The following is a 27,042-nucleotide window of genomic DNA, read 5'->3' on the forward strand; positions in this document are numbered from 1 at the left end:
AAGAAGAAGAAGAAGAAGAAGAAGAAGAAGAAGAAGAAGAAGAAGAAGAAGAAGAAGAAGAAGAAGAAGAAGAAGAAGAAGAAGAAGAAGAAACATTTAACACCTGTAGCAAATAGAAAAAGAAAAACAAGCTAATGTAACAGCCTCTAGGGGGGTATAAAAAGAAGATAATAAGGTCAAAGGTTAAAAGCAGTAAGATAGAAAACAGAAAACCAATTGAAATCATGGACATGACCAGAAGCTCGTTTTTCAAAGGGGTTCCTAAAATAGATAAACCATTGGCAAATAACAAAAGAAAAAGAAAAAAAGGAGACAGAAATATCTTGAATAAAAAAAAACAAAGAAGCAGCATCACAACAGAACCATAATTAGTTAAAATAGTGTTTGTAGCAGTGTTACTCACTATCACAAGCATATGGAGACAGCCCAAATATCCAAACACAATCGAATGGATTGAGAAATTATGGTACATTCACATGATGGAATACTACACAGGATACAAGAGCAATGATTTTGTAAATCATTACCTAATTTGAGAGGAACTGCGAAATAGTATGCTAAATGAACGAAGGCAGTCCCATTACAACAAAAACTGTATAAGATCATTATTGTAGAAAAATGTATGAGGCTACCCAAAATGGGGAGGGTGAAAGCAGAGTGGTTAGGATGGACAAAAGGGGTGTGTATGTGGGTGTGTGTGTGTGTTAATCATAGGGTCAGACAATTTGATGGGTCGAAAGAGGAATGGATAAAGGAAATGGGAAAGTTCTGGTGTTAAAAACAATACATATGAACTTTGTATGTAAACCACTATAAACTAAAAATTTAATTTATATTAAAAAACAATTTAAAAATATCAGAAAATTATGGGAAGGCTACACACTGACAAATCAGAAAATTTGAGAAATCAGAGAAAAATCAGAGAAAATGGACACATTCCTTAAAACTCACACCCTTCCCAAATTGACACATGAAAAAACCGATCACAAAAGAAAAAAAAATGAGCACATTATAAAAAGACTTCCTAAAAAATGTCTTGCCCTTGATGGCTTCACAAATGAAGTCTACCGAACATTTAAAGATGTTCTATTGACCAATTCTACTTTGTTGTTGTTGTTGTAAGTGCCATCAAGGCTACTCATAGAGACCCTATGAACAAAAGACCTGAACACTTGTATAACTTTCTTCATTTCTCCAAGTTCATAGGGTTCTGGACGCAAGCTATTTCAGAAGTGGATACCACTCCTGTTTCCAAGCTTGTTTTAATCAAGGAGCTCCACCAAACACTATCCGCCATGGGTGATCAGTATCATATTTGACACATCAGTGTTATAGTGTTCAGCTTCACAACAACTGCAAATTACTTCTGTACAGGAAGTCGACATACCACTGCTATACCACCTAGAAGAATGTTTGACCAAAACCAATTAAAAGCGGGCCCATGGGCCTGCTGCCCAAGGGTCCTATAGGATTTCAAAATTCCTGCATGCCTGCATGCTTGTGGACTGTTAGCCAGAGACTCCCAGTTCATCTGGCAAGTCCCATCTGTTGACACCCATTTTGGATAAAAAGAAAGTCATAAGAGCACTGAGTGTTCCATATGTGTCCCTCCTCCAGATGTAAGAGGTCAACACAACTTCCAACATAAAACCCACTCACAACACACTAGCCCTCAGCCTGAAGGTGAGGCCAAGACCTTCAGCATTTCAAAATTCCAGCATGCACACATGCCGGTAGACTGTTAGACAGAGACCCCAAGTTCATCTGGCAAGTCCTATTTGCTGACACCCACTTGGAACAAAAAGAAAAACATAAGAGCACTGAACACTCCATACCTCTCTCTCTTCAAGATGTGAGAGGCCATCACAATTTATATCTATTATATAATTATATAATTTTTATATATTGTATATACACACAGACACACACACATATAGTTACAAAACACATTCTTCAAAGAGATAGAAAACATAATCTGCAGTTTATTTGTAAAGAAACCCCTAATAAGCAAAGCTTTTCTAAAAAATAAAAATGAAGTGTGAGGCATTGCATTTCCGGATTTGAAAAACTTCCACACAGCTGTAGTAAGATATTGGTAATAATTACAGTGTCTCACTAGTATACCAAGGTACTGGTGTAATTACAGATGCATAGACCAATGGAATAGAACGGAAAACCCAGATATTAACCCATCTACCTACAGTCAACTGGTATTTCACAAGGAAACAGAACAATGAGAAGGGCAACCTCTTCAACAAATGCTGTTGGCAAAACTGGAGATCTACTTTCAGAAAATTTAAACATGATGTACATCTCACATAACATACAAAAATAAGTTCAAGTTAGATCACAGAGTGAAATGTAAAACTCAAAATCATAAGGACCATGAGAGACAAAAAGCAAAACTGGAGCCAATCTTAGCATTGCTAGCCTATGGCATTAAATAGGTTTGCAAATATAGCAAAATTGCAGAGTCAGGAGTTTTCTCCTTTTATTTTATTTTTAAAATAAAAGATTTGGACCTATTAAAAATCAAGCTCCTTTGTACATAAGGTTTAGGTTTATTACAAGTTTAGGGTTTTTCTCCCCAATAGGATTAAAAGAAAGTCTACAGACTAAACCCCCCCCCAAAAAAAAAAACAAACAAAAAAAAAATAGGAACAAAGCTCTGTAGATTGTCACTTGAGGTGTAAATTTGTTCTTCAGTTACTTCGGCTTGAGAAATGCTGAGTGAGTTAAACTCTTGATTCTCTGACTAAGTTCTTTACTATGACACTTTCTTTGGTCTTCCTGAGCTGCCCTTTGAAATCTTCAGCTCCTTAACTTTCTTATGTCTTCCCTTTTCTTTGGCTTCTCTGAATTTTAGAGCAATATTCAGAGTCTCTTTTGACATACATCTCAGTCTTTGTTTCCTCCTCCTATTTGTAATGACTTTTTGCACTCTTCATTGATGAAAATCTTGATATCCTCTCACAGCGAATCTGGTTTTTGTTCATTAGTCTTCAAGGTCTCAAAATTGTTCCTGAGAAGATTTTTCAATTCAGAAGGATAAACTCAAGGTCAAATGATTGTTTTCATGTTTTTTTTTTCTTTCTAATTTTCTTTAGCTGTAGTTTGAACTTACATGTGAGTAGTTGATGGACTGTTCCACAATCAGTGCCTCGGTCTGTTTTCACTATTGTGCTTCTTCAGTGATTCTTTCCACAGATGTAATTAATCTGATTCCAGTGTAGGCCATCAGGTGAATTCTGTCTGTATAATTGCCATGTATGTTTCTTATAAAAAAAGTATTAGCAATGAATAAATCATTGATTCTTCAAAATTCCCTTATTATATCTCTAGCCACATCTCTGTCACCAAGTCTATTTTTACCAACTACTAATCATTCTTTCTTGTTCCCAGATTTTATATTCTAGCCACTATCCCAGAAAGAACTGGCTAACACAGAAGAATTTAATAAAATAATAGATGATAAAAAGACGATGGTGATGAAGGAGGAAGTTCAGGCTGCTTTGAAGGAATTGCCAAAAAACAAATTTATTGCACATCAATTGACATATTTCAACAAGAACAACAACAAAAAAAGGTGAACTGATAGATTATGAAAATTACTGAACAATATCTCTAATATCACTTACAAAAACAATCCTGCTGAAGTTTACCCCAAAATGACTGAAATATCATATAGACAGACAACTACCAGAAGTGCATGCTGGGTTTAGAACAGCCATGACACTGGGGACATCATAGTAAATCGATATCAGATGGATCTTGGCAGAAAACAAAGAGTACCAGCAGAATGTCTATCTGTGTTTCCTTAACTATGCTATGACCTGCTAATGCAACTATTTCCCAAATTGTTGTTGTGTATTGTTGTATGTAGAGTCGAAATTGATCTATAGTTGATCCTCCGGCAGATTTTTCAGAGGCAGTTAATTATATAGAAGGAGATTGCCTATCTTTATCCCGAGGAGCAACTGGTGGCCTTGAACTACATGCCTTCAGGACTGCAGTACAGCTTCTTGCCACTCATCCACCAGCACTCCCGTTACCCAAATATATGAACAAATAACTAAACTTAAACAGGATTTTACTAAATTTTGCATTCCAAAATTTATAAAATCTGCAAACATTCAAGATGCATTAATAATTATTGATGTCTGCAAGGCAGATGTAAAAATAATGAGGAAAGAATGGTAGTCAGAAGTTATGATCTTGGTGACAGAAATGAGACTATGGATGGAATGATTACGTTTTGTATGTTTAATTATTTTTTCAGAATAGATACATATTTTTAAAAAACAAAAAAATCCCCAACTTTACACATGGACCTTGTCCAATGGATGGCACATCAATTAGATTGACTATATAGAAGAATCATATGAAAAGTTCAGTATTTACTGTGGAGCAGACCATCAATCACTCAGGTGAAAGTACAAATTAAATGTGAAAAAAAGTAAAACAATTTCACAAGAACTGAAGTACAACCTGAGTTTATCCCACATGGGCTTAAAAAAGTCATCTCAAGAACAGATTTAAAGCACTGAACACCAATGATTGATGATTAGAGGAGTGGTGGGATGATATCAAGGCTATCATCGTGAAGAAAACAAAAGATCATTACAAAGACAGAGGAGAAAGAAAAACAAACAACTGGACATCAGAAGACTATAAAAAGTGCATTAGAATGTTGAGAAGCCAAAACAAAGGGAAGCGATGTCAAGGTAAAAGAGATAAACAGAAGATTTCAAAAGCCAGCTTGAGAAGGCAAAGCAAAATATTATAAACAAATATACAAAGAGGAGGAGTCAGACAATAAAAAGAGAAGAACCCATTAGGCATTTCCTAAGCTGAAAGAACTGAAAAACAATTTTAAGCCTCTAGTTAAAATACTGAGAGATGCTATGAGCAAGATTTTGAATTATCCAGGAAGCATTAAAATAAGATGGAAGGAATATGTGGAGTCACTGTAGCATAAAGAATTGGTCAATACTGAAAAATTCCAGAGAGTACTATATGAACAAGAATCAATAATAAGTAAGGAAGACGTTCAAACTATGTTGAAGGCATTCACAAAAATAGGACTGCAGGAATTTGGTGGTATATCAATTGACATGTTTCAACCAACAGATGCAACGGATCTATGCCAGGAAATTTAGAGGGTAGGTGCCTGACTGACAGATAAAAAGAGATTGACATTCTTTCCCATTCCCTAAGAAATGTGATCCAACATTATGTAAAAAATTGTGGAACATTATTATTAATGTATCATGCAAGCAAAAAATGAAGATCCTTCAAAAATGGCAAGAACAGTACATTGAAGTGCAAGTGGGGTTTAGAGGAGTAGACTGTAGCACCAGAGCTACCATTGTTCATGTCAGATGGATCCTGGCTGAAAGCAAAAAATATTAGATGAATGTCTATCTGCTTTGCTGACTATTCAAAGACATTTGACTGTGTGGATTATAACAAACCATAGCTAACATTGAGAAGAATGGGCATCTCAGAACACTAAATTGTGCTCATATTAAATCTATACCTAGTCCAACAAGATGTCCAAACAAAGCAAGGAAACACTGCATGGCTTAAAATTAGGAAGGGTATTTTCTAGGGATGTTTCTTTTCTTTATACCTGTTCAATCTGTATGCTGAGAAAATAATTCATGAAACCAGATTCTATGAAGAAGAATGTAGCATTAGGACTGGATGAAGACTCATCAAAAGCCCACATTATGCAGATGACAAAAACCTTGTTGGTTGAAACTGAGGAGGATTTTAAACTCTTGCTGTAGAAGATCAAGGACTACAATCTTTCATATGGTTTAAGCATTAACATAAAAAATAAGCAACCAAATATCCTCACCACTAGGCCAGTAGGCAACATTCTGATAGATGCAGAAAGAATTGCAACTGTCAACACTTTTCTCTTACTTGGATCTACAATCAACACCCTTGGTACTAGCAGTCAGGAGATCAGGAGACATATTGCACTGGGCAAGTCTACTGTCACATGTCACTCCAAATTACTGAGGAACAGTGATGTCAGTCTGAAGACTAACGTGCACCTGATTCAGACATGATTTTTTTCAAACACTTGTAAAGTTTGTCAGTGCTGAAAAATTAATAAGGATGACAAAAGAAGAATTTATGTCCTTGAGTTGTAGTGTTAGAAAAGAGTACTGAATTTTTTTGTGGATTGACAAACAACAGATATATATCTTGGAAAAAGTTCAGTGAGAATCCTCCTTGGAAAGAAAGATAGTGAAAGTTTCTCTCTCATACTTTTGGCATGTTTCCAGGAAACACTATTCTTTGAAAGGAACATCATTCTTGCAATAATGTTGAAGGGTCAGCAGAAGAGTGGAATATCTTTGATGAGATGGACAGACACAATGACACAATGAATTCAAGTATGCCAGATATTATAAGGATGGCACAAGTTAGGACATGGTTCAGTTCTTTTGTTCATAGGGTTGCTTTCTGTCATTCGAAATTATCTAAAAACAACAGTATAGTATACATGGGAAGAAATTCTGTGGGCGGAATTCATAATGCATATGGTTTTTATACAAGCCCATCAGACACTTAACTGGGAGGAAAAAAATATGGCAGTATGATTATGTAAGTACTGACTACCTTAGAAACCTAAAGAATAGTTCTACTCTATCCTATAGGTCAGTGACAGTGGGTTTGGGTTTTGGTAGATAATGCAAGTTTGTGCATAATTTTCAGTTTATACTGTAAATAACCAGAAAAGCTAGGCCTCCAGATTTAAATATGCACAAAGACCAATATTCTAAAATGATCAATATTTTTATTAGTGTTAGTACTTCAAATTGTTGAATTAAATTTATTCTTTCAAATACTGAAATAAAATATTTTACAAAAGGATGTGCTCAGTCTCTCTCTCTCTCTGTCTCCCTTTTTCTTTCACTCTGTCTCCCTCTCTTTTTCTCTTTCTCTTGCTCTATCTATCTATCTATCTATCTATCTATCTATCTATCTCGGATGCAGATGACACTACCCTGCTTGTTGAAACTGAGGAGGACCTGAAGCTCTTGCTGCAGAGAGTCAAGGACTGTAGCCTTCAATACTGATTGAAGCTCAATATGAAGAAGACAAAGGTTCTCACCACTGGTCCAATTGGCAGCATCAGGATGGATGGTGAAGAGATTGAGATTGTTCACAGCTTTAGTTTGCTTGGCTCCACAGTCAACACTCTTGGCACCAGCAGCCAGGAAATTAAGACATATTGCAATGGGAAAGTCTGCTGTTAGGGACCTCTCCAAAGTACTGAAGGGCAATGGTGTCTTTCTGGAGACTAAGGTGCATCTGATACAGGCCATGTTCTTTGCAATCACTTGCTATGCATCAGAGAGTTGGACAATGACTAGGAAAGACAGAAGGAGAATTGATACCTTTGAGCTGTGGTGCTGGAGAAGAGTATTGAGGGTACCATGGACTCCTAAGGAAACAGATTCACCCTTGAGAGGGTTAAACCAGTCTGCTCCTTGGAGGCAAGAATTCTGAGGCTTTGTCTGACTCACTTTGGACATGTTGTAAGGAGGGACCAGTCCTTGGAGAGGGACCTCATACTTGGGAGGGTGGAGGGACAGAGCAGGAGGGGAAGAACTCTATGAGGTGGAATGATTCAGTAACCAGGACGGGTGTATCGGAGACAGTGTGAATGGCACAGGACAAAGCAGAGTTTAGGGATGTGTAGGATCCATAGGGTCACTATGAGTCGCAAGCGACTCAACGGCACATAACAACAACAGAGTAAAAACATTTTTTTCCAATTCTATATATACAGTCTAATACATTCTTATCCTGAGAAGTCATAACCTTAAAATATTTACTATGATTAAAGAAGCTTGTATATACATGAATCAATAATTCTTTTTGGATAGCTGAAGAATTCCCATCAGGCTTTTAAAAGACAAATGAAAGGAAAGGCACAATAATAAAAAAATTAAAAACTCCTATATGTTCCAGGGTTTTTAACTCAGAAAAATACAGAAGAAAATTATCTTTGAAGGAAAATTACAACAAATTAGTGAATTTTCTGTATATGTCAATATCTTACATTGTCCAAAATACTAGATAGACTTTCATAACAAACTGGTAATCCGGTTCTTGTCCTCATGGATCACCAGAAAATAACAGTCTAAATATTTAATATTATTTATTTTGTTAATTCTTAGAAAAATCTTCCAATTCATTATCATATTATGCTGCCAGGGAAGTTTTATTTAGTATATAAAAGTTTTTAAATGCATCAGAAATGTTTGCAGTACTTGCAAAAATTTTAATTGGGTAAGTAGCCACAATATTCAGGCTCTTGTTCAAAACAAGATTTCCTCCAATCTCCCAGGAGCACCCGCGGGAGGTCATGCCTGATCTGTACTTCTACAGAGATCTGGAAGGTATTGAAAATGAAGAGCAGGCTGCTGCTAAAAAGGCTGTGACAAGCAGGAGTTTCAGGGAGAAAGAAGGACCTCATTTCCTTAATTTACTCCTGCTCTGCCTGAGGTTGCAGACTGGTTGGATGGCACACACTTCCCTCTGTGATTATTCAGCTGTCCCTACTGAAGTCAAGCGTGCTCAGCCTGCAACTGAAGACTGATCTGCGGCATCCACTGCTCAAGCTACTGAGTGGGTCAGAATAACCACCGAGAGGTCTTAAACTATGTGTTCAGTCTTCTAAAAAGTGGAAATTAAGGTTGACAGAAAATAAACAATATGTTTCATAAGAAAAAAAGAAAACAATATAAGGGGGCTCTGAGTTCAGAGATGAGGTTCTTACTTCAACGAATTTGTTTACAAAGCAAAGTCAGTCACTTTCAAGTGTCTTTTATATAATTTAAAAATATATCTTATGTATGTCTGTATTCTAGATTATTAGTAAGTGACCTCTGCTATAGCTTCTATGTGAAATAGCCATTTATTGTATGCACATTTTACCGCTCACTACACTGATATTAGAGAGTAATTGTTTCACTCACACATCTGTGTCCCAGTATAAATGGACTGCATGCATTCCCTTCTTTCAATATACATCAAATCTCTAAATTTTTCATGAGAATTTACTAAACTGTAGATTGGACAACACAAAGATGTTTACAGCCTTTCTTTGCGTCATCTTTTGTCATATGAGAACACTACAATATTTATCAATATGGCTCTTTAATTATTAATGAAGGTAATCTGGGGTGTCATACCTTATTCTATTAGGCTACTAAAATTTCCATGATTTTTCTCCTGAATTAGCAAAAATTATTTATAACAGGGACTAGAACAGCGTCTAATTGCAAGCCTCCTACTGGGAAAAATCTGTTTCCATAAAGGTTAAAGCACAATATGTGTGTAAATAAAAAGGAAAATAAAGCAAAATAATCCATGTGATTGTTCGCATGTTGTGAGTGCTCTTTCTTAGCTAGACGCATCAATTCCTTGCCATATAAGCATCTCCATATAGCACCTTACGTCATTTATAGCAAATAAGGGAAAGAGTAAGAGAAGCTGTCCAAGACAAAAAAATCACAGCACTTCTGAAATCAGATTTCTTAAGAAATATTCATCACTTCTGCTATAACTCTAGTCATTAAAACTTAAATAGTGATTTCAGCCCTTACTCAATGGGACGAGATTACACAAGGTCAAGGACCATTGGAACTTATCTGTTTGTTTTCTTCACATAAAAATATTTGCACACCTGTAGAGGGGCTTCAAGCCTTTTGTTCAGAGGATCATTAGGAGTCATGCTCGATTTGTAGGCAATCAAAAACAACAACAGTCATCAATATAAGTGTTGTCCTCTTTGGGCTTCACACAACTAAAGGGGAAAAGAGGTGTTTTTGCAATAAACAGGCATCAGTAAAGAAACAATTTGCAGGTAGTATATAAAGGTAAAGATGTTTATTTATCTTAAATTGACTATACAAAGACAGTTGACAGTGTAGATTATAACACATTACCAATAGAATTGAGAAAAATGGGAATCCTAGAACACATAACTGTGCTAATCAAAAACCTGTACATATATCAAGAAGTGGTATTCTAAAATTGCATGATGAAAAACCAGAAATTCTTGCTTCAAGATTATCTTTTTCTTTCTCCTTATTGATCAATCTGTATGCTGAGAAAACAGATTTCAGAATTCAAGTAACTAGAATATGTGAATATGACTGTGACATCAAAATTGGAGGAAGACTCATCAACTGCCTGTCTTATGAAGATGATGCAACTTTGCTTACAAAAAGTGAAGAAGACTTAATGACTTACTTCAGAAAATCAAAGACTATATCTTAGATATGGATTACCTCTCAACATCAAGAAAACAAAACTACTCAACTCTAGACCACTAAACAACATCAGGATAAAGAAAAGATTAAAGCTGTCAATGATTTAATTTTACATGGATCCACAATGAATATCCCTAGGAGCAATAGTCCCGAAATATAAAGAACTGTTGCTGCTGTTGTTATGTGCCATCGTGAACGAATTCACAGCTGACTTTTCTACAAGTTTGCAGACACTGTGAAATTTAACAGGAGAAAATTGACCATCTTTCTCCAACAGAGAAGTTGGCTGATTTAAACTGACTATCGTTGGATTGGCAGTACAGGTCCTTATCTCTAGACCACCAGAACTCCTTTCCCCTCTCTACCCCTATCCCCCCCCAAAAAATCATGATCCAAGAGGTGTGTGAATACTACTGAACAATATTATTAATATCACATGCAAGCAAAAGCTTGTATAACACTGTCATAAAATGGTTAAAACAATGCATCAACAGGGAACTTTCAGAAGTTGGATTCAGAAGAGGCTGTGGAGAAGAGATATATCACTATTAATATCTAATGAGCCCTGGCTAAAATCAGAGAATTCCAGAAAAAGATGTTTACTTTCATTTAAAGAAAATGTTCTTTAATGTATTTTAATAGTAAACTTACAGAATATTACAGAAGACAGACAATATTAAAAACACGTACTTGCATGTAGGACAACTCAGAAAACAATACTGAATGAATGGAATCTACTCTATGCTAAAAATATTATGAACACAATTTAGTTTCCGTCTATTAGAAATTTACTTGGGGTTTTTTGTGTTGTTTTGTTTTGTTTTGTTTTTTTGGGTTTTGTTTTGTTTAATAATCTAAGCTGAGATTGTCCAGAAAAATTTAACAGGTTTAAATTCGTTCATTGTAATATATATATATTTTACTTGCTATAGTGCTTTATGCTATGTGCCGCCAAGTCAGCTTCAACTCATAGCAACCCTGTGCATAACTCTGAATCCTGTCCTTTCCTGACCCAATCTCATGGGTTTTGACACCCCTATAACTATTACCCCAGATCCTGTGTCAGTCTGTCTCCTCTAGGGTCTTCCTCTCATGCACTGTCCTTCCATTCTTTCATCCTTACAAGTATGATGTCCCTCTTCAAGGAGTGGTCCCTCTGGGCAACATATCCAAAGTATGTCATCCAGAGCTACAAAATCCTTGCCTTCAAGGAACCACTTGGTTTCACTTTCCTAGGATTTATTTATTTATCTGTTTATTTTTGTTGCAGCCCATAGTATTTTCAATATTCTTCTGCAGCACCACAATTCAAAGGACTTATGTTTCTTCAGCCATCCTTAGTTGTTGTCTGGCTGTGATTTATTGTAAGTAATTGCAATGATCATAAACTGGATCAGGCTTACATTAGTTCCTGGACTGACATAATTATTTCCTGACAGCGGGTGCCATGAGTATTGATTGTGGAACCATGCAAGCTGAAATTGTTAAGAATTTTAATCTCTTCTCTATTGATCACGGTGCTGCAAGTGGCCTAGTGGTGAGAATCTTTATGGTTTTGATGTTGAATAGGTGATGAGATCAAAACTGTGCAGACTATAGTCCTCGATCTTCTGCAGTAAACACTTCAGGCTTTCATCAGTTTCATCAAGCAAAGTTGAGTCATTTCATAATGCAGGTTGTTGATGAGTCTTTCCCCAATCCTGATGACACATTTCTCCTCGTGAAGTCCAGCTCCTGAAGGATCAGTTCTACATATAGATTACAGAGTTATGGAGACAGGATTCATCCATAATGCACTCCTTTCCTGATTTTGAAACGCTCAGTGTTTTCTTGCTCTGTTCTGAGACTGCTTCCTGGTCCAAATATAGGTTTCACATGAGTACAAGCAAGTGTTCTAGAAGTCCCATTCTTCTCAACGTTAACCACATTCTTTTGTGATCCATACAGTAAAATGTGTTTGCATAGTCAAAGAAACACAGGTAGACATTCCTCTGGCACTCTGTTTTCAGCCAAGATCCATTTGATATTTTCTATGATGTCCTAATTCCATGGCCTCTTCTAATCCAAGCTTTTATTTATGATATTTCACTGTCAATGTATTTGTTCAGTTCTTTTTGGATAATCTTCAGCAGGATTTTGCCTGTGTGTGATATTAATAATATTGTTCAATAATGTCTATACTCTCTAGTATCATCTCTTTGGGAGGAATGTCTTCCAGGCAGTTGGCCAGGTCATTGTCATACAGGTTTTTTGGCACAACTTGGTGAGCACACCCAAGACAAAATCTGCTTGTTGAAATATATCAACTGGTATTCCATAAATTCTTGGAGCTTTATTTTTCTTTGCCAATTCCTTCAATGCAGTTTGAACTTCCTCCTTTACCACCATTGTCTCTTTATCATATATTGTTTCATTATATTCTTTCGTGTCAGCCAATTCTTTTTAGCACAGTGTCTTTGTGTACTCCTTACACCTTCATTTGATGCTTCCTGGATAATTGAACATTCTGTCCACAGCATCCTTAAATATTGAAACTCAAGCCTTGAATTTGTTCTTTAGTCATTTCAGATTAAAAAATACTAAGCAAATTTTTTCCTTTTGGCCTTCTGACTCCATCTGTTTGCATATTTTATTATAATAATTGACTTTGTCTTCTCAAGCTGCCCTTTGAAATATTCTGTACAACTCCTTACCTTCCTCATTTCTTACCAACACTTTAGATTCTAGAGCAATAAAAGGAGACTCTCTTAAAATCCATTTTAGTCTTTTCTTTCTCCTTTAAATTTTAATGACTTTTTACATTGTTTATGGATGACATTCTTAGCTCATCTGGTCTTCATTCATTAGTGCTCAAGGCCTCCAACCTCTTCCTGAGAAGGTTTTTAAATTCAATTGGAATAATCTCAAGGTTAGATTTGGGTTGTTGTTTTGTTGGGGTTGTGTGTGTGTGTGTGTGTGTATTTGTTTTTATTTTCTTTAACTTCAACTTGAACTTGCAAATGAGTAGTTGATTGTCTGTTCCATTATCAGCACCTGGCTTAAATTTTACATTCTTCTAAGTGATATAGCACTGGTCTATGCATTTCTGTACAAAGATAACTTGTGGTTGCTGTGATGCTAGACACTGTGACACTGATGTGCCAAATGTGATAATGGTTACCCATGGTGGACAGTGTTTTGTGGAGCTCCCCGATTAAAACAAGCTTGGAAGCAGGAGTGGCATCGACTTCCGAAATGGCTTGCCTCCATAAACTCTATGAACAATGCTCAGGTTTTTCATTCATAGGGTCGCTCTGAGTTGTCTACAACTTGACGGCACCTAACAACAACAACAACAGTGAATATTTTCACATATGTAATTAATCTGATTCCTGTGCAGACCATCAGGTGAGGTCTATGTGTATAGTCACCCTTTGCGTTTCTTATAAAAGGTATTTGTAATGAATAAATCATTGATTATAAAAAATTCTATCATTTTATCTCCAGCTTCATTTCTGTTATAAAGTCTGTGCTTTCTTACTACTAAACTTTCTACCTTATTCACAAGTTTTGAATTCCAGTCACCCATTAGTATTAATGAATCCTGGTTGCATGTTTAAATCAACTTCAGACTGCAAAAATGTTTATAAATTATCTATTTACTTTTGTTTAACTCTTTGTTGGTGCGTATATTTGAATGATAGTGGCATTAACAGGTCTTTCTTGAATGCACATGGATATTATTTTATTTCAATATGCAACTAAAATGATCTTTTAAACTAGAAATATAATTTTTTTCTTCACCTTTTCATTTCAATCATATTAGATCATATGAATGTCTGATTAAAAAGGTCCCATGTCAATCTATGTCATTTCACTGATGCCTAGTATGTCAATCTGTACCATCTAAAAAGAGAGATAAAGACATGAGGCATGGATTAGCTGGCTTACGCATTTTCCTCTATGGAGTTATTAGTTAGATGATTTCAAGGTGCCATTTTATTCTTTAATTATGAAAATTAATGGCTAGAAAAGCCAAGAGGTAGTTTCTAGTGTCAAGTGTCTGTTGTTCAAAATGGCTTTCCCAATGGCCTTTGATGGATTCTGACTTTGATATATGGATGGGTGAGAACATTTGAGTAGGGTATGTTTGTTCAATCACACAGTATTTACTACATTAGCAATTAAAGAGAAGCATATTCAAAAGTTGAACTTTGGGACTCTCAACATTAACAAAGAAGAGCAGGCAGTACATGTCCTTTAGAGCACAGATAGTTGCGCAAGCCAGACCAAGAACTACACAAGATGAACAGCAGTTCAGAAGAGAGCCAGATGAGTTAGTGCTGATTTGGGACTATTATCTCACAGAGGCAGAGCAAGAGGCCTTCAGCAAGCTTACAGGTGGACTAAAAGAAATTTGTAACACTGGCTTAAGTAATCAGTGAGACTGAAGGTTAAACGAATTTTCTTTCTTGAAAAGCTGTCTGAACTGAGGGATTATATCCTGTGGCTAACCTGATTCATTGTTGTTGTTGTTATGTGTCATCGAGTTGCTCGAGGCTCATAGTGACCCTATGTACAAAACCCTAAACCCTGCTCTGTCCTGTATCAATCACATTGTCTCCAACACATCCACCCTGATTACCCCAGTCACTGAATCAATCCACCTCAAAGAGGATCTTCCCCTCCTGTGCTGTCCCTTCACCCTACCAAACATGATGTCCCTCTCTAAGGATTGGTCATTCCATGCAACATGTCCAAAGTATGTAAGATGAAGCCTCAGAATCCTTGCCTCCAAAGAGCAGCGTGGTTTAACCCTCTCTAGGACAAACCTGTTTGTTTCCTTAGCAGTCCGTGGTACATTCAATACTCTTCTCCAGCACCACAGCTCAAAGGAATCAATTCTCCTTCTATACTTTCTAGTCATTGTCCGACTCTTCGACACATAACAAGTGATTGCAAAGATCATTGCCTGTATCAGGTGCACCTTAGTGTCCAGAGTGAGGTCATTGCCCTTCAGTACTTAGGAGAGGTCCCTAAAAACAGACTTTCACACCACAGTACGTCTTTTAATTTCCTGGCACCAAGAGTGTTGACTGTGGAGCCAAGTAAACTAAAGCTGTGAACAATCTCAGTCTCTTCACCATCCATCCTGATGATGCCAATCGGTCCAGTTGTGAGAATCTTTGTCTTTTTGACATTGAGCCACAAGCCATATTGAAGGCTGGAGTCCTTGACCCTCTGCAGAAAGCTCTTCAGGTCCTCCTCACTTACAGCAGCAGGGTTGTGTCATCTAAATAATGCAGATTGTTGATGGATCATCCACCAATCCTGATGCCATACTTCTCCTCATACAGTCCAGCCTCCAGGCTAATCCATTCTGCGTAGAGTTTGAAAAGGTATGAAGATAAGACACATCCTTGGCGCATACCCTTCCCAATTTTGAACCATGCAGTGTTTCCTTGCTCTGTTCTGAGGACTGCCACCTGCTCCAAGTATAGGTTTCTCATTAGCAAAGTCAAGTGTTCTGGGATTCCCATTCTTCTCAGAGTCAGCCACAGTTTGTTATGATCCACACAGTCAAACATCTTTGCATAATCAATGACACACAGATAGCATTCCTCTGGTATTCCCTGCTTTCAGCTAAGATCCATCCATTATTCTCTACAATATCCCTAGTACTACGACACCTTCTAACCCCAGCCTGGACTTCTGGCAGTTCTCTGCTTATGTGCTTGCTGTTTCAGTTGTTTTTTTATAATCTTCGGTAGAATCTTGCTTGCATGTGAAATCAATGATATTGTTCTATAGTTTCCACACTCTGTTGGGTTACCCTTCTTTGGGATGGGAACAAATATAGATCTCTTCCAGTCAGTTGGCCAAGTGGTTGTTCTCCAGATTTCTTGGCACAACTTGGTGCGTACATCCAGAGCAACACCTGTTAATTCAAATATTCTAATTGGTATACCATCTATTCCTGGGTCCTTATTTTTTGCTATTTCCTTCAAAGCAGCTTGAACTTCTTCCTTACTCACCATAAGATCTTGCTCATATGTTGTTTCATGAAATTCTTTGTCTGCCAGTTCCTTTCGATACAGTGACTCAGTATATTCTTTCCATCTTCTTATAATACTTTCTGGATCATTTACTCAGACAATGAAAGAGCTCTAAACAAAATTCTCTTTAAAAACGCTAATCGTAGAACACATATAATTGAAAAACAGATCAATTAAGGAATCATTCAGAGTTACCATGCATAGGAGCCCCATAGTAGTATGCATGTCTGATAGAAAAACTACTTAAAACAATTGATACTGGTTAACTCTTCCAGTTTCTGATCTGAGAGGCAGGACTCTCCTCTCTGTAAGGTGCAAAGTTTGTATACATTATTTTTCACACTAGATCTTCTCCATTTCCTTAACCCACACCTCCCTCCACTCATCAAGTTATGCAACCCTATTATTACACCCTCTAACCCCCACCTATCCTCACCCCTCTGCTCCCACCCTCCCCTCTTAGACACTCTGTGAGTTTCTTCTGCTGAGAACCAATTGAGCAATAATGTGGATTTAAAAATCCCCCGATAATGACCCACTCCAAAGAGACACCACTGGTCACAGCTTAAGAAATTGTCAGTAGCTGATATGTTTGGAACCACAGAAGCCCAGAAAGCTTCAGATATAAGCTATCAGATCAATGTCTGTACAGTGTAATAAGCCCCATAAGAGTGAATATGGTTCTATAAAGTTGATGTAGACATTTCAAATAAATTGGGCTCAGCAGAGCAGTAAGATTGGTGTTGGCATTAGTAAAAGTAGGTGCAGGAGAGTGAGATATCATGTATGACTTTATAGGAACTAATTTTAAATTGTAGCTATCAGTGGAAACCGTTATCCTTTGTAGAATTAGTAGGCATCATATTTGGTCTCTCTTGCCCCACCATTGCTCTTTTTTGCACAAGGTTTGCTGTTAGTGGTACAAAACTTACATGTCAGTTTGTTATTTTGGGGTATGGCAGTGATTCACAATGCTATTTATTTTAGTGCTTCAGTTATTATATACTTGCTTGCTTGTCATTTATTCTTACAGAACTTCACTTGTCTGTCAGTTTGCAGTAATAGGGTAACATGTGGTTGCTGTGATGCTACAAGGTATGCTACCAGTGTTTCAAACGCCAGCAGGGTACTCCATGGTGGACCGGTTTAAACAGAACTCTCAGAGTAAGAAAACCAGTAAATAGAATTGACTATCTACTTCTGGAATAGCAGGTCTTTGAAAACCCTATGACCAAAAGAGAAACAATTAGAGGAAGAGCTAGGATTACATTCAAGATGAGGAGAAATAGCTATAAATATGCATTAATTAGAACATTGAATGTATAATAATATAAGAAAACATGAAGTATTAAAATGAAATATAATTAAATAGAGATTTGGCAATCTAGGCAGAAGTAAACTGCGATGGACTGGCATTGATCAAAATGAATCAGACATTCTTGTAATCTACTATCCTAGGAACAAAAAATTGAGGAAGAATACTGTTCCATTCATAGTTTAAAAGAACTTTTCAATATTTATCCTGAAGTACAATGCTGAGAGTGATAGCATACAGTCAGTATGACTTTACAGATGGATCTCTTCTAATTTACAGCACAGGAATCAGAATGACTATATCTGTGGAAAGAATCATTGAAGAAGCTCATTATCCACAGTTAAAACCAGACCCAGTGCGGACTATGGAGCAAACCATCAACAACTCGTGTGCAAATTCATATTGAAACTGAAAAATGAAAACCAGTACATAAGAACTGAAATATGTCTATATATGAGTCTATACCACCTGAGTTAAAAAAAATAAACCAAAACAGAAAAACCAAACAACAAACAAACCTCAAACAGGTTTGAGGCATTCAACAATAGATATTGAAAACCTCATGAGTAGTGGATGACATAAAGGTTATCTATTAAAGAGAGCAAAGGTCATTACAAATTCAAGGGAGAAAGAAAAGACCAAAACGGATGTCACATCCACTCTGCAAATTACACAATACCATGGAAAAGGTAAAAAAAAAGGGGGGGGGTGCAGGGGACAAGATGTCAAAGTAAAAGAGATAAACACACCAAACAAAAGAGAAACAAAAGATTTCAAAGAACAGCTCAAGAAAACAAAGCACAGCACTGTTATGCTATTCACCAAGAGCTGGATTGGAAAATAAAAAGGGACAAACTCATTACGGATTTCTCAAGCTGAAAGAAATGAAAAAAAAAAAAAAACACAACAAAAAAAACAAATTCAAGCCTCACATTTTTAGTACAGATGTTATGAGGAATTTTTTTAAACTATCAAAGAAGCAAACTCAGTTTGCTCTGCACCACGGTCAACAGTCTTGGCACCAGTAGCCAGGAAATAAAAAAAAGCAAAAAACGTATTTTGATGGGAAAGTCTGCTGTAAGGGACCTCTCTAAAGTACTCAAGAGCAACTGTGTCTCTTTGGAGAGTAAGGTGCGCCTGATACAGTCCATGGTCTTTGCAATCACTTGTTATGCATCAATGACTAGGGAGGACAGAAGGAGAATTGATGCCTTTGAGCTGTGGTGCTGGAGAAGAGTATTGAATGTACTATGGACTGCCAAGGAAACAAACAGTTTTATCTAGAGAGGGTTAAACCAGGCTACTCCTTGGAGGCAAGGATTCTGGGGCTTCGTATGACATATTTTGGACTTGTTGTATGGAGGGACAGGTCCTTGGAGAGGGACATCATGCTTGCTAGGGTGGAGGGACAGTGCAGGAGGGGAAGACCCTCTATGAGGTGAATTGATTCAGTGACTGGGGTAATCGGGATGGGTGTGTCAGAGGCAATGCGATTGGCACAGGATAGAGCAGGGTTTAGGGCTGTAGTACATAGGGTCGCTATGAGTCACAAACGGCACATAACAACAGCAACATCAAGGAAGCATCAAAGAAGATGGGAGCAATATACAAAATCACAGTACCAAAAAGAATTGACCATTTCAGGAAGTAATATATGGTCAAAAATCAATGCCTTTGAAATGTGGTGTTTGAAAAAAAGTAATGACTATCACACTGACTGCCAAAAGAACAGTCTGATTGTGTCTTAGATGAAATGCAGCCAGAGAGATCCCTAGAGGCAAGGAGGGTGAAGCTTTGCCTCATATTTTGGATATGTTGTTAGCCAAAGTCCTTTTTTGGGAAAGGACAACATATTTCTAAAGATGGGGGGTAGGGGGTCAGTGAAAATGAGGACTAAACACAATAAGATGTACTGGCACAGTGACCACAGCAATGGGATCAGATATTTTAGAACTGAAGAAGATGGCAAAGGGTTTCTATGAGTCTTACTCAGCTTGAACGTGCCTAATTACAATACTGTTAAACCTTTGGTTAATCAAATTTAGATTTGAACTCTATGTGAGTATTCTGAATTCCATACAAATTCAATTACAAGAGAGATTTAGGAACAGAAGTTGTAGGTAATCAGGGAACTGCTTGTATATAATACTGTGATTACACAATACTCAAATAAATAATATTCTGAATCACAGAATATATCATTTACATTACAAAATTCATGACTATATTTCAACCTGATGCATATGTGTTCAATTTTTTGGTTTAATTTTTAATAGTTATTATAACTGACTTTATATGTCATTGTATATTTTGTTTTTAGTTTATATTAGTTTCATCAATTTCTGTTTGTTGTTTGCCATGTTCTCCTATTTCAGATTTTTCCTGAATTTAAGTATTATTTCTATAGTCAACATACCTCATGGTACATATTATCATTATGTTCCATTATATAAAATGATGCAATAATGACTATATTTGCATATCACTTTGAATGCATTTTTTATTGTTGTTATGTGCAATCAAGTTGCTTGTGACTCGTAGCGACCCTATGTACAAGAGCCCTACACCTTGCTATATCCTGTGTCAACCTCACTGTCTCTCACACACTCGCTCCCGCCACGCCAATCACAGAATTGATCCAACTCATTGAGGGTATTCATCTCCTGCGTCGTCCCTGTACTCTCCCAAACACGATGTCTTTCTCCAAGGACCAGTCCCTCCTTGCAACATGCCCAAAGTATGTCCGAAAAGCCTCAGAATCCTTGACTCCAAGGAGCACTCTAGCTGTACTCTCTCCAGGTTAAACCTGTTTGTTCTCCTAGCAGTCCATTCAACACTCTTCTCTACCACCACAGCTGAAAGGCATAAGTTCTCTTTCTATCATCCCTATTCAGTGTTCAACTCTCTGATGCATAGCATGCAATTGCAAAGATGATAGCCCAGATCAGGTGAACCTTAGTCACCTTAGTCTCTGACATCCTTGCTCTTCAGTACTCTTGAGAGGTCCCTCACATCGACTTTCCCAATGCAACTCAATTCATCTCTTGAGTTCCTGGCTCCTGTTACCAAGAGTGTTGACTGTGGAGCCAAGCAAACTAAAACTGTTAACTATCTTAATCTCTTCTCCATCCATCCTGATGATGCCAATTGGCCTAGTAGTGAGAATCTTTGTTTACTTGATATTGTGTGCATAAAGACTTGCTACCTGATGTATTCTATGTGTGATGAATTTATAAGAGTGATGATTTTGTAAGAAAGTATATGTAAAATGGTGACTATTTTATTTTTAAATTGAGTTTATTGGGATGACAATTTGTTTATAAATGATTTATCGAAGAATAAATAATAAATACATGACTAATACAGTTTGTGTGTTTTTGTGGCACAAAGGACTTGTATTATAAATTAGTGAGATGATTTCAGTGTAGAAGGAACAGAAAATGGGTAATAGGGCAAAGGGCAGTGAATGTCTCTCTGAAAGGACCAGAGGGAGTGAGAACAGCACAGCTCTTCACTGCCCCAGAGCAGAAAGTACAAAAAGAGCCTGTAGCCTAGTCCCAAGCTGCCTCTAAATCCACACCAACAGTAAGAGACTTCTTTATTCATTGTTTACTCACAGACTTTACTCACAGTTGAAATACTGAGAAAGGAGTTTATAAGGGAAATAAGTTGAAGAGGGGTGGCAAAGAGTATCATCAAACACAAATTCAGGCTTTAGTCCAGAAATCTCAAAGCACAATTCCTTGATTAGTCCAGGCTTTTGGTTCAGCAACACAAATTCAAGAAGCATCTGTTTTTCTCAATCATCTAACAAGTTTTTCCTCAGAGTAGTTATAAGTCAGCTTCTCCTTAATTATTCAGGAAGCGTAGTAACTGTGGACTTTATCCCAGGGCTTCCCTGGTTATACTTTGTCAGTTTCTCCACAGCACTATCAGAATCTCTCCACCACATCACCAGGGACTTGCTCTCAGTAGGGCCTTGCTTCAGTCTTCCTTAAGTATTGCTTCCCAGTGTGGGAAACATTCATGTGTCCCATAGCGGTTGACGATTTGCAAGATCATGTTTCAACAGTTAAGGAAGTTGGAGACAAAAGGGGTTAAGATAATGGCTAAAAATGTCAACTTTGGGTTAACATTATATTCAGTCTACAGTTATAATAGAATTTTACATAAACTGGAAATGTACACTGGTATCAGTATTGACAGAGTATCACACATATTTATTAAAGAAAGGGTGTTGCTGTGTGAACATAATATGTTGTCTCTCATGTCAAAACACATAGTCTTTTTTCACAGGAAGCCGCAGAGGTGCAATGTTGTCTTCTGGTTTTAATTAAGCAATACAGAAAATGGTGAGAATGCTACCTGTGACTAACATCACATTAAATTTATCTTTCCCATAAAAATCTAAATAATACAGTTTGTTGTGTTTTTTTTTAAGTTTCACTTTTTTAACATTATAAATTGATGTAAAAAAGGCACAAAAGCTTGAACTACATTGATAAGAAAAGAAAAATCAATGAAAACTATTTCCGTGACTTCAAATCACCTTCTTGGGAAATCTTGTAAATGTATTGTGTTCTTGAATAACCAAAAACGTTACAGAGTATAAAATAATACTGTAAATTTATATATACAAAGACCTTAAAATGGTTCAGAAGACAACTGCTTTCTAACAATTTATCATTTTTTTCTATTTTAATAACTTCGTAAAGTTAGTTACATTATTAAATCATAACATTTAAGAGAACATGAAGCGATGATTCCTGGAGGCAAACAAAGGTTTGGATTAGATTCAAAATTCATTCAACTTGGTTTCTTCACCTTGAAATAGTAAAACTGCAGTTTCTAAGTATAATTATATTTTAATATATGTATAATATGTAAATTATGCCATTGTTGCTGTTGTTGTGTACCATAGAGTAGCCACTGACCCAAAGCTGACCCTCTGGTGAGTTTTCAGAGGCAGTTAATCACATGGGTGGCGATTGTTCATCCTTCTCCTGTGGAACAGCTGGTGGCCTTGAACCATGTGTCTGCCATACATCTTCTTGCCACTAAGCCACCAGAATTCTAGATTATGCTGTATAGGGCTGCATTCCACTCTTCAAAAATGTATGCTAAAGTTCTATGTTTTCATACTTATGAATGTGACTTTATCTGGAGATAAAATCTTTGCAAGTATACTCCAGTTAAGAAGAAGTCTTTAATATGAGTTCCAATCTAGTAGAGAGAGCTCCAGTGGCCTCCTGGAAAGAAGCTGCACTGCAATCCTGAAGTTACAAGGCTCGAGGCCAGTAGTTGCTCCAGTGGAAAAGGATGGGTAGTCTCCTCCAGTGTGATTAACTACCTCTGAAAGCCTGCTGGAGGGTCAGCTATGGGCCCTTTCTGACTCTACAGTACACAACAACAACAGTCCAGTTTGACAGCAGAAATAGAATGCCATGTGAAGACTGAGGTAGATATTGGAGCAACCCCTTTACATACCAAGAACACCAAGCCTATCTGGCAATTTAAATAGAAAAACACGTGAAATAGATTCTCTGCTATAGCTTTCAGACAAAATATGTCCCTCCCAACAGTTTATTTCAGGTATCTTTTCTTCTAGGGAGATGGAAAAAAAAGTCTGTTGTTTCAAGCCATACAAACTTTGTGATTTGTTATGGCAGCCCTCCCAAACCAATATAATGGTCTTTAGTGAGAAATTATTGCTTCGGTTCTCAGTTTATATTTAACCAAAATGTCCACTTAACTGTTTTAAAAAAAATCACAGTATGTTGATTCAGCAATTATAGTAGTGGAATTTAATTTTATTTCTCAAAATTTACATTTAAATAGAACTTGACAAAGCTGAGGTGTGGTTTTACTAAATAGAGGTTATTTGTTTCATACAGCCTTTTAAACAAGTGAACAATGTTTAATTTTTTTAACATTAAATTATCATTTCATTTTTAATATTATTTAAAAGCTGACATAAACACTTTGAAGTAATTATATTTGTTACCAACATAATATATATTTTAGCCATCGTTTTGTATGACAAATGCTCCTGTTTCTTTAATGTCAATAATTTCATTTAATTAAAACAACACAAGAAATAAAAATATGGGTTCTGTTAGCCTAGTGTGTAGCTTGTTGAGCTGCTAACCAAAAAGGCACCTGTCTCCTTGGGTTCAAATCCACCAGTGCTTCTTGGGGAGTAACGTGAAAAACACAATGGAAGGTTGACATTAGTCACAATGAGTTTTAGTTTTGAGTTTTTATTAAACTGAAGGATTTTAAACTTCAAGGTCTATTCTCACTGATATTATAAATTCATTTTTTTCAACAATCAAAGATTTTATGGGTGACTTATGGAAATCCATGTGTATTGCGCCCTGGGATTTTTTTAATTAATTGCTCTGTTTACTGTTCTAGTTTCTGTTGCTCTCCTTTCCTTTCCCTGAGTTTTGAAAGAGGGTATGTTATTTTAGCTCAAATTTAAATGTCTTATTAGTAGAATAAACCTCTCTGCTAGTATGCTGGGTATCTGTCTATGTTATTTATATTCTTTTTATTATTATTTTATATTTGTTTGTATACAAGATTCATATACACTGTGTTTCATTCACATACATTGTGCTTCACATATTCCCTCATTCACATTTTTGTTTCATACAATCATTTCTATATACGAAGTTAAAAAAAAATATTCACTTCTGATCTGTATCTACCATTACCCCATCATCTATTCAGGTCTGCATTGGATCTTTTCCTTTCCTTTACCTCAGCCCTGCATTTTTCACCAAACTCACCTATCCCATTAATTTCCTTCCTTCTTATTCTCTCTCTTCCCCTTTATGCCCCTCCTCTTCCCATTTTCTATTTTTATCCACTGTTACAAAACTGTGTTAGTTCACAAAACATAATGCCTTCTAGACTCTCCCATGTTATATATAGCATTTCACTATTTCATTGCTCTTTAGTGCTATATAGTATCTACTGCATGAATAAAGCCACAATTTCTCATATAGTTTGTTGATGGACATTTGGGCTATTTCTATTTTCTTGTTATTGTGTATAACCGTTGCTTTTCTTTTTGATGTTTCTTCATCAAAAATGTTCTGATGCGTTTGTTTCTCTGTGCAGAGGAATATGGCTGTCTAGTCTGCCAAGGGTTTTCCAAAGGACAATAGCATGGATAATGGAAATACAAGAACAGCTAATTGTGCATATGTAAAACCTCTACATAGACCAAGAAGCCAATTTATGAGTAGAACAAAGGAATACTGCATGTTATAAAAATAAAGAAAGGGTTACATCATTTTAAGATACCTATTCAACTTCTATACTGATCAAATCATTTGAGTAGCTATACTATATAAAGAAGAAAGTGGTTTTAGGATTGAATGGAGACTTAAAATAGTCTAGATTATACACATTATACAACCTTGCTTACAGAAAGTGATAAGACTTGAAATAATGTACCCATTTAAAAACTATAACCTTTAATAGAGATTACATCTCAACATCTAGAAAACCCTCAGCATTAGATCAATAAGCAACATCTGATAGAGAAAAGATAGCAATTGTAAACAACTTCATTTTACTGAGATTCATCATCAACATTGATAACAGTCAAGAATTCGAAAAGGGAGAAAAAGATGTATTTAATTGGGAAAATCTGCTGTCAAGCACTTCTCCCAAGTGCAAAAGAGCAGAATGTAATTTTAAAGATGTGTCTAATTCAATTAATGGTATTTTCATTTGCTTCCTATACATCCGAAAATTGAACAATGAATAGAAATGACAGAAGAAATCAATGTCTTTGATTCTTTGTGGTGTTGGATAAGAGTGCTGAATTTTCCATGATCTTCTAAAAGAACAAACAAGTCTGCCTTGGAGGAGTGCAGACAGGGTGCTTTTTGGAGTCAAGAATGGTAAAACTTCATCTCACACACTTGGACTATGTAGTCAGAAGAGAACAGTTCTTAGAAAAATATATCATGCTAAGAAATGATGACTAAGGATGCTAAGGATGACTGACACAATACCTATAGTAATGGGCTCTAGCGTATCCGAGATTGTGAGAATGGCACAGGATAGGGCAAAATTAAATCTGTTCTTCATAAAGTAGCCATTATTCAAACTTGACTTCCTTTTCTCTTTTTAAGTCTTCATAATTAAATACCATTTAGAAAGTCAACTGAGATATTACATGAACCCATTACCTTAACTCTGTAAATTAATTAACCAAATCCCATGTCATGTTTAGATGTATACAAGGAGCCTTACCAAATTCAAGGCATTGATTTTTCTTCTATCATCCTTAATCATTGTCTAACTTTCAGATGTGTAAAAAGCAACTGAAAAGACCATGACTTCTATCAGGCTCATCCTAGTCTTGACTCTGATATCATTGCTCTTTAGCACTTTGGAGAATTTTTTAACAGTAGATTTTTTTCAGTGCAATATTAATTTTTTTTTACTGCTGCCACCACAACTGTTGAATGTGGATCCAAGTAGAATTAAATCATTGACAACTATAACCTTTCCCCCATTTATCATGATGCTACCAAGTGACCCGAGAGATATTTAAAGACTAATTACATAAGCAGATTCAGATTCTTTAAGATCAAGTGGATAACTCTTTTTAAATGTCTCAACTTTGCCAAAATTAGAAAAAAAATATAGAAACAGAATAATGTATTAAAAGATGTGTTTTCCTTCCAGATAGAATTTCTAAGAAAATAGATATCTTTACACACACACACACACACACACACACACACACACACGGAAAGAAATGTTTTCAGGATCTATTTTACGAGGAATGGGAGTAAAATTCAATGGAAATTCATAAAGCATGAAAGTAGAGAACTTGAGGTTCTTCTTCCAAATGTGTGCTTTATGAATATCTGTGTTGCACTTTCAATACCAGTGTTCAGTCAATGGTCATTAGATCCTTAGGCACTGTCTAGCCAGTTTTGACTCATACTCACTGCAAATAAAAAAACATTGTCCACTTTAAGCCAGCCTCACAGCTATTACTACATTTGTAATCTATATTGTTATCCCTCTTTAAATTTCTCTAATTGAGGATCCTCCTCTTTTTTCCTAACCCTCTAATTTATAATGTACTTTTTTCATATACTTATCCATTCTGATAATATGATCAAAGGATGTGCAACAAAGTCTTGCTATCTCTGTTCATTCAGATATATTTTTTAAAAACATAGAATTTTCATTTATTCATTGTTGCACACTTCAGTCCTTAATTCTGATTCAGATTTTTTAAAAATTATTAATCACAGCATAATTTTCTCCATCATCCCCCAGTTCACTTTGCGATGCATTTCTTATTCTATACTGTTGTTATACAAAAATACCTAATCCTATATTCTTTTTA

The sequence above is a fragment of the Elephantulus edwardii genome, unplaced genomic scaffold (genome assembly GCF_000299155.1).
Source record: "Elephantulus edwardii isolate Elephantulus edwardi_28Jun2011 unplaced genomic scaffold, EleEdw1.0 scaffold00198, whole genome shotgun sequence".
Taxonomy (NCBI): domain Eukaryota; kingdom Metazoa; phylum Chordata; class Mammalia; order Macroscelidea; family Macroscelididae; genus Elephantulus; species Elephantulus edwardii.